This window comes from Passer domesticus, chromosome 2 (genome assembly GCF_036417665.1).
Source record: "Passer domesticus isolate bPasDom1 chromosome 2, bPasDom1.hap1, whole genome shotgun sequence".
NCBI lineage: Eukaryota > Metazoa > Chordata > Aves > Passeriformes > Passeridae > Passer > Passer domesticus.
The window spans coordinates 119439639-119453145 of NC_087475.1; the positions used below are offsets into that span (position 1 = coordinate 119439639).

Here is a 13507-nt window from a genome sequence, read left to right on the forward strand (position 1 = left end):
ATCTGTCTCTCTAAATTAAAATTCCAGCTATGCGGGTGTTTTCTTCTGCACACATATATTTAATGCAGAAAAGTACTGGTAGGGATTTTATTAACATAAATGACAATGGCACATGAAGAATTAGAGCCTGCTGTCAAGGTAAAGACAGTCCTGCAGGCAGAAATCTTTTCCAAACCTACCTGTATAGGATTAATGCTTAAAAACCTATTGTAGTTATCTTCACTGTGAACTTATTTTTCAGATCAGCGTCTTATTTTAAAATATGTAGGCATGCATAAAAAATAAATCCAAGCAAAATATGTATTATTATGGCTCATTAGTGCTTGATGCTCATTCTAAATACAGAAGTTGCCATCATCCTGCTTCCGAGATCCAAAAGGTGTTTGGGCAGGAAAGAGAGAAAGTAGGAACAGAGTAGTCTGTGAAAGACTCAGCATCTCCTTGATCACTCCTGTGGACCATAATTTACACTTCAAACCTGAGAGCTTAAAACCTTAACACATAAGAAAATCTGTGTTTCATGCTGCTTCACCATGGGTGCAAAATTTGCACATCCCCAAGGACAGTCGGGGTCAGATCACACCACTTGTTCCTGAGCTGTCCATTTGAAACACTCCAATCCTGTATGGAAATGGTATATTCTTGCTTTGTGCAGTGCACATGATCACCTGTGCTCACCAGAAATGGCAAAGTGGCCTCAGCAGGTTCCCTTTTGTTCAAGCTCCAGCCCTTGTATCACTTCCAATTGCTGATTCTCAGCTTTAGCCTTGAGCCTTGTCATCAGGCACAAAGGATATTTCTTGACTGACAAATTCATCTGTAGCTGTTAGGGAGTAAAAATGATGTTAACTAGCAAAAGAAGATATTTTGAACTACTGTAGCACATGTGCTGATGCAAAAAAGTTGCTTGCGGTTTTTGTTCTTTCTAGCCCATTTATTGTTTTGGAAGCTCTTGTAATTATTAAAAATGGTACTGTACTAATGTTTTTTGTTGTAAGACCAAGACTTCTCTTGACTTTGCTATTATGTCTAAAAAGAAGTTGGATCTTGCTGGCTGATGATTTCTTCACTGTCAAGAAAATCTAACCTTCAAGAGAGAAGGTTGAACTTAGCACAGGTGCATCTATATAAATTTTGTGTGGAGGAATATAAACCTTTAACAGAGCATTCCTCAGTCTACTAAGGAAAAAAATGTGTGAAAAACAGACCCCCCAAAAATAATGAAATCCTCATTCACCTGTCCTGTGCTAGCATGGATTTCTGAGTTATCTTGGAAGCATATGACAATAAGAGGTCTTACATTCCATTTGTGTTTTATTTGCATTGCACATAACCACGTGAACTAATGTATGAAAATAAACAGGATACATACGTGAAGTCCAATCAAGCCACAAAAGTAGACCTGAGTTTTATGCAGCTGCACTTTTTTTCTTTTTTATGTTGCCATTTTCAAGAAGAAAAAATGTTGTACAATGTAAAATTATTATCCCCATATACTTAGCTGCTTTAGCACTCCTAAATGTTCCTCTCTGGATAGAAATATAATAAATTAACAAGCACCACCGTGTGCTTGAGCAATCTATTTTCTAATAATCTACAAAATAATTCAGTAAAATCAATATTGTGAAGTAGTTTGATATCTCTAATATATTTATTACATTATACATTTTTTCCAGACTATTCCTGTTGTCTTTTGGCTTAATATTTTCTTGAAGGTTGAAAGGACAAGAAAAACCATACTGTAAATCTGTTGGCTGTTACTTGATAAATTATAAAAAACTTTTGATCTTATGATCTTGAAACAACATAACCTAAAAGCCTTTTCCTTTTGGCTGGAATCCCAGACTGCAAATGTCATTCAAAGGATACATTTTCATGATAAACTATTTGATACTCTACATCCTTGTATAAATTTGTATTTTTTGTATTTTATTTTTATATTGATGCTTACCATGAGCTTTTTCATATTCAACTTCAATTATTTAATTAGGGCTATATAAGATAGGATATTTTAAATAAAAGTGGTTTTTTTTCCTAAAAACTAATACCAGAACTTAGAGAAGATGAAATTTAAAGTGGAAATTAATCCTTCTCAGTTGTTAGATGAAACCAAATAATTTTGAATTAAACATGTGCCTCTATACAATATTTGAGAAGAGAGATGGATATTTGAGAGAAAGAAGGGAAGAACAGTTAGGAATTAGTATTAGAAAAACTATCTTGTTCAAGATTACTTGAGTAGAGATACATAACCAAAAAACAGATTGTCATTTCCTTTTCTCTTTAAGGCTGATTATCCACATGTAATTGCCTTTTTTAACACAGATTTTACAGTTGGAGGCAAATCAAATTTATTTTGCAATAGTGGAACACACACTGTGGATAAATAGTGAAGATACATGGTAGTGTATATACATAAAAAATCATTAAATCCTTGTCATCCAAGGATTACATATAAGTCAAGAAAATATTTGACTTCAGTAACTTTAGTTTAATAGGAAGAGTAGGGAATTGATTTACTACAAATTGTTCTAATATTACTGCAAATACAGCCTTGCAAAATTATCATGAACATTTACTGGTATGAATGCTATTATTTATTTCTTTGCCTTTTTTTTCTCAGTAATCAATCATGGTGGTGAATTAATAGGTGTTTTTTTTTTTTCACTGCATTGCATAATATTATTAATTTCAGCAAGTTGAATGAGCAAAAATTTGCTAAACTGCTAGACTATAAATACATATTTCCATATACTTGTCTTTTGTAAATAAATTGTGTGTTGTAGCTCTGTAGCTTTCTTGTGTGTTGGGGATGTAATCAACATTGAAATTGAAATAGAATGCAGGAGGGTTACATAAAATGACAATTTGAAAATGGCATAAACTTTTTTAATTTGTTATTTTTTTTTAATTTTAGGAACCTTGCAGGCATAAGACTAACTACATGACAGGGTGTGTCACACTTGTTGGGTTTATATTGTAGAGAAATATCTTAGTGCTTTAATAACAGATTTTTAGCATTTTTCTCATGAATTAAATAATGATATTTAAGCTCCAGGTCCTATCAGTGGTGCAGTGCTAATGATTCACTCATCTCTGTCTATGGATGCTTGCACAGGAGGGGTGAGACTAACAGGTGGGTCAGAATTTCATCAACAAGAGGACTGACAATGATTTCTCTGTGCTAACAATTTAAATTGAGAACATTAACCTATCTCATTCCCCATTGTTTTATTTGTTTGGATATTGGCCTCATGATTCAAGCTGTGTGGCAAAGCGGTGGTGTTTTGTGGAAGATTTTGGGTTCTGTGCTGAGTACAGAGGAAGTTTCTGCTTATGAAGCCCAGACCTCATCAAGCCCTTCTGAGCACTTGAATGGTTCAGCTCTGTGATGTCCTGGACCTGGCACTGCAAAGAATCAGAAACCTAGAAGATTAGGTCATTCCTTCTGTGTCTTTGTCCAGTAATAATGACATTACTACATTATTGGAAGAATTCTGTATCTCACTAAAATTAACATGAAAATCCAATTTAATACCAAACAATTTTTTATTAATTCATCATTTGATGGCGTAGAGGTGGTTGAGATGCTGGAGAGGGATTTTGTTGTGGGAAGATTCCTGCCTGTGACAGGGCATTGAGGTGGGAGAGAAACTTCTGGTTTCTTAAGAGAGAGAAGACTGAAAGTAGGAAAACAGTTAGAGGAAACAGAAAGCAATTTTCAAAAAAATACTTAGTGGTCCTGGAGTTCGTGAGAATGTTTAGAGTTGTTGAAATTAATAACGAAAATTGAATCACTGTAAGTAATATACTCTATAAGGCAACAAGCCAGGTTTGCTATTAAAGAGGAGGAGAAAGAAAAGCAACAAAACCAAGCCATTATTTACACAAACAGAAAACATTTTTGTTGTGGAATAAAAGTCAATGACTGAGAAAATAATGAAGGCATTTACATGAGAGTTTATGACAGCAGTTTCATCTGCAGTTTCATATTTTTCCATGTTCAGGTGGGTGCCAGAACTGAAGGTTAACTTTTGACCAGGGATATATTGTACAGTTTTCTTTTTGGCATTATTGATTTAAATATATGAATTGAGCTATGCAAGAGTGGGAAGCAGATAAACTATCATTAGCATCATTCTAGTAACACCAGCTGCAGTGAATACCAAACAGGTTTATACTTAGCAGGGAAAGTAAATGTAGCTACACTGAGATTTGAGCATCTATTAACAGCTTGTCCAGTGGCTGAGATTAGAGCAGTCTCCTGTCAGTTGGTATGTTTCACTCACAAAGTGTTCTGCTTAACATTAAGATAATCACTGTTTATGAAAAGACAAAAAATCAAAAATATATATAATAAATCAGACTACCCTATAGGATACTAGGTCCATGCCTGGTCATATATAGAATTTATTACTTCCTTCCTCAGCACACGAGATTGAACTTTGAACAGATCTGGCATTTAAACCCAAAATTTAGAGTGTGTTATTACCAAATAGTCTTTTGCTGCTGTGGAAAGCATTTCAGCTTGTGATGCAAAAGGTAAAACCTCTTCTAAATTTCCCACAAAACAAACAAACAAACAAATACATTTTCCAGAATTTGCAGCAAGAACACCTATGTATTTTTCAGTATGAATCTATGTACATGAGTTACTAATGTAATTTCATCCATTCTGAAACCATTTCTTGTTGCATTTTGAGCCTTGTGGGGTTAGTTTCTTTTAGGCTTTGGTCACTACTTGCAGCATTGAGTGGTTCAGGGTACCCTTTCTGTTTTGCTGCTCCCATCTAATGTATGGCTGCAGGGCTGTGTTACTGTCCCTTCACTTATGAACAATTGTGTAGCTCAGAGTGGAGCATGGTCTGGTTTTCATCCAGTTTTTTTTCATCCATGGTTTTTTACGAGTGAGAGTTGCTCTGGACTAGAATACAGGTAAGTGCCACCGATTAGGAGCTGTGTGGAGTAATGCAAAACTGGCTGTGAAATATTTGCAGGTCCTGACTTAATGAAAATCTGAGGTCAAGACATGCAGAAATCAAGCATTCAGAATAATATTGGAAGTATACGCTCAAACACAAGTGATTACTTTATGAATTAAATGTCTTTTTAATGTGCTTCCCTCAATATTTGAGTTTCACTGATACAGAAAGAAGCTGAAGGTGTTAGTTGTTTTGTGTGATTTTATCAGTAATTATAGTGTTGGAGAATTTGTGGACACTTTCTTACAGGAAAGCAAAAAACCATCTCCTTCCTGGGTGTTTCTTCAGTTGCAGTAGAAGCAGACTGAACTTGAACTTTTCAGGGGCTGTTATTAAACAGGTATTGACTTCTCTGATTCAGAGAGTGATATTTATATACCTGGTAGAAAAAAATATAGTTTCACCTTTGACTCCACTGGATAGTGGAATCGGAGGTTAAGTATAGTCACAGTGGTAAAGAAATTCAAGTAACTCTGAGTTTGCTCAGATATCAGTCACCACATGATAATTCATTAGAAATCTGCTCAAAAAAATGTGTTCTAAGCCTTTTTCTCACATGGATCAACTGCGGTGGTTCTGCAGAATGCTGTGACAACTAAATCAGTTTTAAGAATTCTATTTGTGAAGCAAAATGCCTTTTATTAAACACATAACAGAGATGGACAAAAATTTAAATCATCATCCCAGCTACTTCATAAAACTAGGACAATACATACTGGTTTCCGGTATGTTTATCTCCACAAAGAAAGGAATTGGATGCTTCTTTCACTACAATCTTAGTAACTTTCTGATCCCTGTCCTTTGCTTAGTTGACTGTTAATATTCGAATGGCACACCAAGTGCATCATGTGTCATTTTTTTGTTTCACTTCTCTACAGGCCTATGGAAATTATTTAGGCACAAAAATGTTATCTCTGAAAAGAACAAAGAAAAATGTATTGAAAAGTGGGTTTTTATGCATTAGTTCTGGGTATAATCTTGAGAAATTTTATATAGTAAGAAGAGCAAAGTGGCAAGTTATATATTTAGTGTAGATTTCAGATAAAACTGACTTGGCTTCCTGTTTACATTATATAGGTGAAATTGGTAAAGAAGGTTGTTCAGTTCCTTTTGGCACTTCAGGATAAAAGTAAAATAGCTTGTCCCTGGCTTTTGAGAGTTTGAGGGGTTGTAAACTCCAGGCTTCATTTCCAAGCATAATAGAACCTCTGTCAGCTGTTCCACCAGATACACATCATCACACATACATCTGGGCTAGGAGAAGATTTTTAGAAGAGTTGATGTTTAATTGGAGTTATTATGGAACTGTTGAATCTTTGGATCACAAAAATTTCCTTTAAAGCAGAGTGAGCTGGAAATTTTCATCAGAATAAAAGATGTTGCGCATGCAAGAACAATAATTATAGTCCTCCTTGTGTTTCTGAAATTCCAATAAGAGCTGTCTTCATCAGACCTCATAGTTCTAACTACTATAAGTGATGTGAATAAGAAACATATCTAATAATATCTAAATTTGATATTTTTGGCCATGTTTTTATTTCCCACCCTTCCAGGAAAACCTGGTGCTGAGGAATAACAAGAGATAAAAAGTGTAAATGCCACGTTCAATCTCTGATGGAGACCGGAATATAAAAGTCTGGTCTTTATAAAAGTGAGTAGAGTTGCTTGTTCTCCAGTGGTAAATTTAATATTGAAAACACTGCTGAAACAAATGTATTGTGCCTTGAAAAATGACTCAGCTTTACCTACAAGTGATTTTTCATCTACTTCAGTCACCAGTTCACTTCTGTTTGGTCATAGGATTGAGGCAGAAATATGAAAATAAGATTATTGCTCTGATCATTCTTCAGCTGTGTCCAGTCTCATTTTCTGAGATTTTTTTTATTTTTTGCACATGGGTTGGATGGATGCAGCTGGGGCTGTGGTCAGTGTGTCTGTGTCCAGGCTGAGGCTGGTGAGGAGTGGGGTCCCTCAGGGTTCTTGATGTGCTTATCAGTGATCCGGCTATATCCAGTGCACCCCCAGCAGGTTTGCAGGTGACCCCAAGCTGAGAAGTGCAGCTGGCACTAGAGAAGGAAGGGATTTCATGTGGGGGGTTTCCCATGTGCAAGGCATTGTCTGTGGCAAAGCTCTGGTAGATACAAAGCTCCACAGCTCCATGTCCCCTCCATGGCCAGGGACAAGGCTGAGCATGTATTCCTGAGTACACATTTCCATTCTAGATGGTCAGGTAAAATTTGTACTACAGCAGTGAGACCCACACAGTACAAACCCAAATATTTACTGTGATTTGTAAAGCTAATTTTGGAAAAATTAATATGGGCGCTAGAAATTATTACATTAATTATTTGAGCCATGAATACAGGACCCAAAACTTTTCTGTTGCACCACTGAATCTGCAGAAAGGAAACAAGAAAAAAAGCAGTGGGAGAATGTGTTCCAGAGCTGACATTTATCATGCTATTAAACTACAGGCTTCACCTCCATTACATCTCAGAGTAGTCTCTTCTTATTGTGGTCATCTATAGGTATTGGACAACATTAACATGAAAGAAGACAAATGTAGTGAGATTGATTTTTTAATGTTATGATTTTCTGTATTGTGAATATTTTTTGTTGTTGTGTCATCCCCTGGAAACTGTTGTGGTGTATATGATAAGGCTGCACAGGCCTGCATTTTGGAAATAGAGTAGAAAGTCTCTATTAAGACTGTCAGTAGCAAAATAAAATTCCGTGATTGAAAATAGCTAAACTTTATGATATAAAATCTAAGTGAATTTTCCATTACAAGAGGATACAAAATTGACAAGACAGATCTAACTGGCAAGGTTAGAACATAGTTAAGTAGGCTTTCCTCATTAAAATAAAATAACAACAACAAAAATCCTGCAAATTAACCAGCATAAATGATTTCTGGAACCTCTTTTCTCTGCTGGCAGATGATAGCGATTATACTAATTATAGTTATATTTTCTGCAGAAGTTTACGAATAATGCATGAAATTAAAACATTGTTTCGGGTTTTGTTTGTCAGATGTTAAAATTACAGAGACAAAGACTTTATGTGAACTTTTTGAGAGCAGTAATCTCAGGAAATGGGCAATCCAAGTTCAGCATTGTTTTGGCATTACATCCTCTTCTCAGTAAAATGCTGAACAGATGTATCTGATAGCAGTTGTAACCTATTCAGAAGGAAGCCTGCCAGTGCTAACCTACCACTGGTAGAAAGCAATAAAATGTCTCTGGAACCTGTTCATTACATATGGTTTGCCCGAGGTTACTGTCTTGCCTTTCTTACAATGTTACCCAATAAATCACGGAAAATATGGATTCATTTTGAACTTAAACGAAATAAGACAGGAAAAAAAAACCAACCAAAAAACCAAAAATCCAAAGAGCAGACTGTGAAGACTGTTGGATATTTTCCTTTCAGACATGAAATCAGCTATTTAAACGACTAAACTATTTTAAAAATACCTAAAATAGTGCCACTAAAATATTTCTATTCTTGCTTAATATACTTATTTTCTTTTCAGAGAGAAATGCTGTTGCAACCTACACTTATACAACATCTGCTGTGTTAATTATCTATATATTACTAAGCCCTCAATTTCCTTACTCAAACATAATTCTTTGAAACATTATGAGAAACAATGGATTTAGGAGTATATCACTTGGGGATTTGATGTACTGTTCAACTTAGATTCCTTCATTCTGGCCAGATGGAGTTCATAAGAAGTTGTGGGGGAGGAAGCCTCTAAACTATTGCCAAAAAATCTTTACTGCACATGCAAGATTTGCAAAAATGGTGAAAGAGCAGGTTATCCAACCAACCAGCAGCCTGTAGGGAGAAAAGGCATAGGTTTTACATATAAATCAGTTATGGCCTTAATGCAAAATCAAAGGTAACTCTGTTTCAGGCTGGAGAAAGCCTGTTCTCATACACTGCAGCTGCTATTTGAAATGAGCCATTTGCTTAATCTGTGCCCATATCAGTTTCCACAAGGATAGTACTTAAAACAGATAAAGAGTTGGAGTTTTCTATAATATGTATCAAAGAATATGACTTAGAAAGATGAAACCAGGAAGAGATAAACAGTCAAACATTCTGCATGTTTGATTTTAAATTACTTGCATTTGGAGAGGAAAAAAAAGTATATTTTTAGTTACGTAAGGTGGGATTTGTATCATCTGCATCTGAGCCTGGCACCTTGACCTGCCTTTAAGACAAGAGATGAGCTGCCACCTTTAGTAAGCCAGCTAATTTGTTTTGATGATTTCTGTGCATGAAGAGAGCTGCTGATGTTTCTGTTTTTCCACTGATGCTCCAGGCAGCCCTGGAGAGAGAGGCAGGTTCAGTTTGCACTGGCCAGTATCATCCTTCCCCCACGGCCACGGGTATGTCACGGTGCGGAGTTTACACTGCGAGCACAAACAAGCCAAGTGCACCTCGTTGTTTTCTTAATTTATTTCTGCATTTACTCTGCTCGTGATCCTCTTCTGAGAGTGTAAATTGTTCTGGAATTCAGCAGCCAGGAGCCAGGCCCAGGCCAAATGGCATTTATGCTCATTTGGGTAATGAGGTGATTTACAGAGAGACTCATCTTTGGCTCTAGGTGTGCTCGGGGTAGGTGAACCCTGGACCATCTTGTTAAGCTTGCCTGCTCATTAGACACACCTTGTGTGGAGGAGTCCTGTGGATGTGCAGAGATTTGATATGAATGAATTTGCCTTAAGGTCAAAGAGATATTTTTTTCCTCAGGAAATATGTTAATTTATAGCATCGTATCGTATGCAGCAGGACACTGTTTAAAATATGTATAAAATTCTTTAGGCATTCAAAAAATGTTTATTTAAAGAGGATTGACTATCTAAATAAATTTAGAGAAAATATTAATTTATCAAATGTTACAATTAAGGTTCCTTTGCTTTTCTTGGCAGTTCTTCCTGTGGAACAAAATTTTTGCTCTTTTAGAACAATGGGCCTCATTCCTAGGAGTCATAAATCAAGCCAAAGTAGCCTGAGGGATTTATACCAGAGAATGATCTGCACCACCAGGTAAAATTATTCCCAAAGGAAGATTCTTGGTGTAATTCCAATGAATTCACTGAATAAATGTGTCCCTTTAATCATATATGAAATAATCCTGCTTCCTCACATGCGATGTCACTGGCTTGCAGAAAGAGATTTCTAATATGTTATTTCCTATCTATTCACTTGCTGAATTAAAACTAATAACATCCCTTCAGCTGATTTCGTTCTCTTACACAGGCAATATCATTACTTTCTTACTTTATACTACTTTTGAAATAGAAAGTAAATATTTTGACAGTAAATAAAGATTAGGTTGCCTCAGTACGCTTAAAATCTTTACGAGATTTTATTAGAAAATATATATACCTGTACCAAAGAGTTGTAAATGCAGTCTGTAGTGTAGCTCAACAAAGTTATGTTCTTTATCTTTTAAATTATCATTTCTGTGTGCTAACCTAGTAACTACAAAGAGATGGGAAAACCATAAGCCTTTGGAACAAAATAGGGTGTTAAGATATATGTTAGAAATTAACTTGGTTTTGCTTTTTCTAGTTCTCTGAAAGAAGGAAATATAATATATTTTAAACACATTCTTGAATTTTTGTAGAACTTGAAACTGCTGATGTTGTTTAGAAACATTTCTTCTTCCTCTGCAGCTTTGAATTGTTGCAACAGTAATAATTTGTGCCTGAAAGTTGTGATCTTATTTATACAAAGAAACTGAGGCCCAAGCAGAGCATTTACTGTCTTTACTGTCGTATGTCAAACTCCCCAGAGACATTTACTGTCACCTATTTGTCCTGCGTCAAAAAATAAAATTATAATGTGAGGCAGATCTACAGATACAATAAATAACAATTATGGTAAAGCAAACAATTTCACCAACAAAAATAGATTTTGCTGCTTTTTTCCTAGAGATTTAGTTTGACCATGTGTAGTTTATAAATGAAATATCTGTGTTTGAAAACAGAAAATGTTTATTTTGACAATTTAATGGGAAATTAAGATTTGTTGCTAACTTTCATTTGAAGAAAATATGGTAAAGTTCAAATGCAAGAGATGGACAACTTAAAACTCATGCAAGTTTTTTTCTAAACTATTTTCAAAAGGTTCTGATTTTACTGTTGATTCTCATTTCAATTAAAGGGTAATATACAATTAAATTCACAAAATGTTTAAGGAACATGAAGGTTGTGACACAAACTGACAACAGACAGGAAATTCAAAGTTAAGACTATAACTCTGGTTTTAAGTCATGTAATGGAAAAACAGAGAGCATTATAGATAGAGTGTCAGCCTTAGGTTTCAATTTCCTGGCTTTTGTCAGTTTATGTCACAACATTAATTATGTTTAATATAACTTTTCAATTTAATTTTCTTGTCTGTTTTCCTGTAACAACTTCTTGTTTCTGTTCTTGTTACAGGGGAAAATAAATTTCATTACAATTAAGAAGGTACATATTATATACCAGAATGATTTATCTTTTCCTTTTCCTTAAGTTATGGCGATTTTGCTAGAAATGAGTTACTTTCCTTCACAGTGGCTGTGTTTTTAAATTTGTGCTGGAAGCAGTGTTGATAACACAGGGATGTTTTATTTTTTACTGTGCAGAGCTTTTTTTTTGCTTTGCCTATTAACCTGTCTTTGAATCAATCCATGACTTTTTAGACTTCTACACACCCAATTCCCTCCCCCATCCCTCTATGGGGAAGTGAGTGAACATCTGCATGGGACTGAGCTGCCACAAAAAAAACCCACAATATTTTTCCCAAAGCCATGGTCCATAACTTGGATTACTTATTTTTATATATCTTATTATTGCTACTTTAGAATTCTTATGATTAATTTGTTTTATCTACCTATAGAACATAGAGGTCTATGTATTTTTACAAAATCCATTTGCATAATAAAAAAGGCACTAAAACTATTTGCACTAAAACTACTTATTTATTAAAACTAAGTAAATTTGCAACCTGCCACAATTTTAAGGCCATAATAAGTATTCTGGATCAAGAAAACGATAGTTTCTTAGGTGTTATGACAGCTTATAATGAGAGAGCCGTGCTCTGCAACATAGAATTTAAGGGTTCCAGTCAACACAATTCTCATTACAAAACATAGAAAACTGTACCAAGAGAGGGGTCTGGCCTTGCAGTACATGCTGCAGTCCCCGTGGATGTTGATGTTGAATTTACAGAAGCAAATTGTTGTCTTGTGAATTGGTATTAGTAGGGGAAGGTACTTCCACAATGCTGACATAATTCCATCCTGTATGGTGTTAATTTCCCTGTTCATTTCCATATTTTAATGGGAAGAAGAGCTTAATTTTAGAGTGCTTTTCATTACCAAAAAAATAGATGTACTTATTTATGTCTTTATTTAAATTATGCAGTACATAAAGATATTTGATTAAGAGCAATTGATTTTTACCTAAAGAGGAAGTCCCTAGGTGCTGGGCATAAATCTAATCTCACTCTTTGAAGTTTTATATCTACCTTGGATCTGAAGTCTTGTATCACAATATCCTTGGAAACCTGAATGCAACACATTGACTTTCAAAGTATTTATTCCCAGCTGCAGGATCTTCAGGAGCTTGTTTGGTGTGACTGATGAGAAGCCTTCAGATCTGAATTTTAATAGTGAAATTAGAGCAGGAATATTTTAGATGTCTAAAAAATAAATTTACAAACAATAAAAATTGAAATTAGATTTTTTTCTTTTCAGTTCAATATTTTGTTGCAACTGAATGGGACTTTTCTACTTTAGTTGCTGAAGCTGGACTGGACAAGGTAGCATTTTTTGAGGAACAACAGATCTTGGACCGTGTGTCTTGGTTGGAGATTTTGCTTCCTGCTAAATGTTTGTGCCAGTTTTTGCTCCTCCTATTCAGGGGAAAATTCATCAAGTCTCGGTGACTTGCAAATAAATCAGATGTATATGGCCAGCTTTTTCTCCATTAATATGGGATTTTAAAATAACAGACAATTTCAGGTGCAATCTGTATACTCTGCAAAATGTAAAGCTGTGTTTTTGGTAGCTTGCAATTCCTTAAACAGGCAAGAAATTTCTTCCAACTGTGTGCATAGGTTTCTTAGAAAATCAGGAACAGATATGTAAAAAGAGTAAAAGAAAATTACTTAAATGACTTTAGTTGGTCCAAGTTTGAATTTTTCCTCATACAACTGGCAAAAATAAACCCTTGGAATAAAGTGTACTTGCAGATACTGGAAACAAGCTGTTTCCTATGAGAGGTCAGCCAGCTTAATTATTCTCTTTACTATTAAATACGTTACAGCATATATGTTTTTAATGGCTAAAGTGTTACTGAATTTCAAGAAAGTTTTGTCTAGCCTAAATTAGTGTTTGGTTTTTGATAATGCCTTGTGATTTTACTCAACTTCAGTTTAGTGAAGTAGTTTGGAATGATACATGCAGGATAAGATCCCCAGTATATTCACTATTAGGACATGAACTAATGACTTCTTAAGCC

General features: G+C 35.1%; 1 long non-coding RNA gene across 1 annotated transcript; it reads left to right on the top strand.

The window, feature by feature from the left end:
- Positions 1–6532: 6532 nt before the first annotated feature.
- On the top strand, positions 6533–13160 carry LOC135295633 (uncharacterized). Its single transcript, XR_010357767.1, has 3 exons — positions 6533–6633; positions 9923–10040; positions 12742–13160. It is a non-coding gene; the product is annotated as an uncharacterized LOC135295633 (long non-coding RNA).
- Positions 13161–13507: the final 347 nt, after the last annotated feature.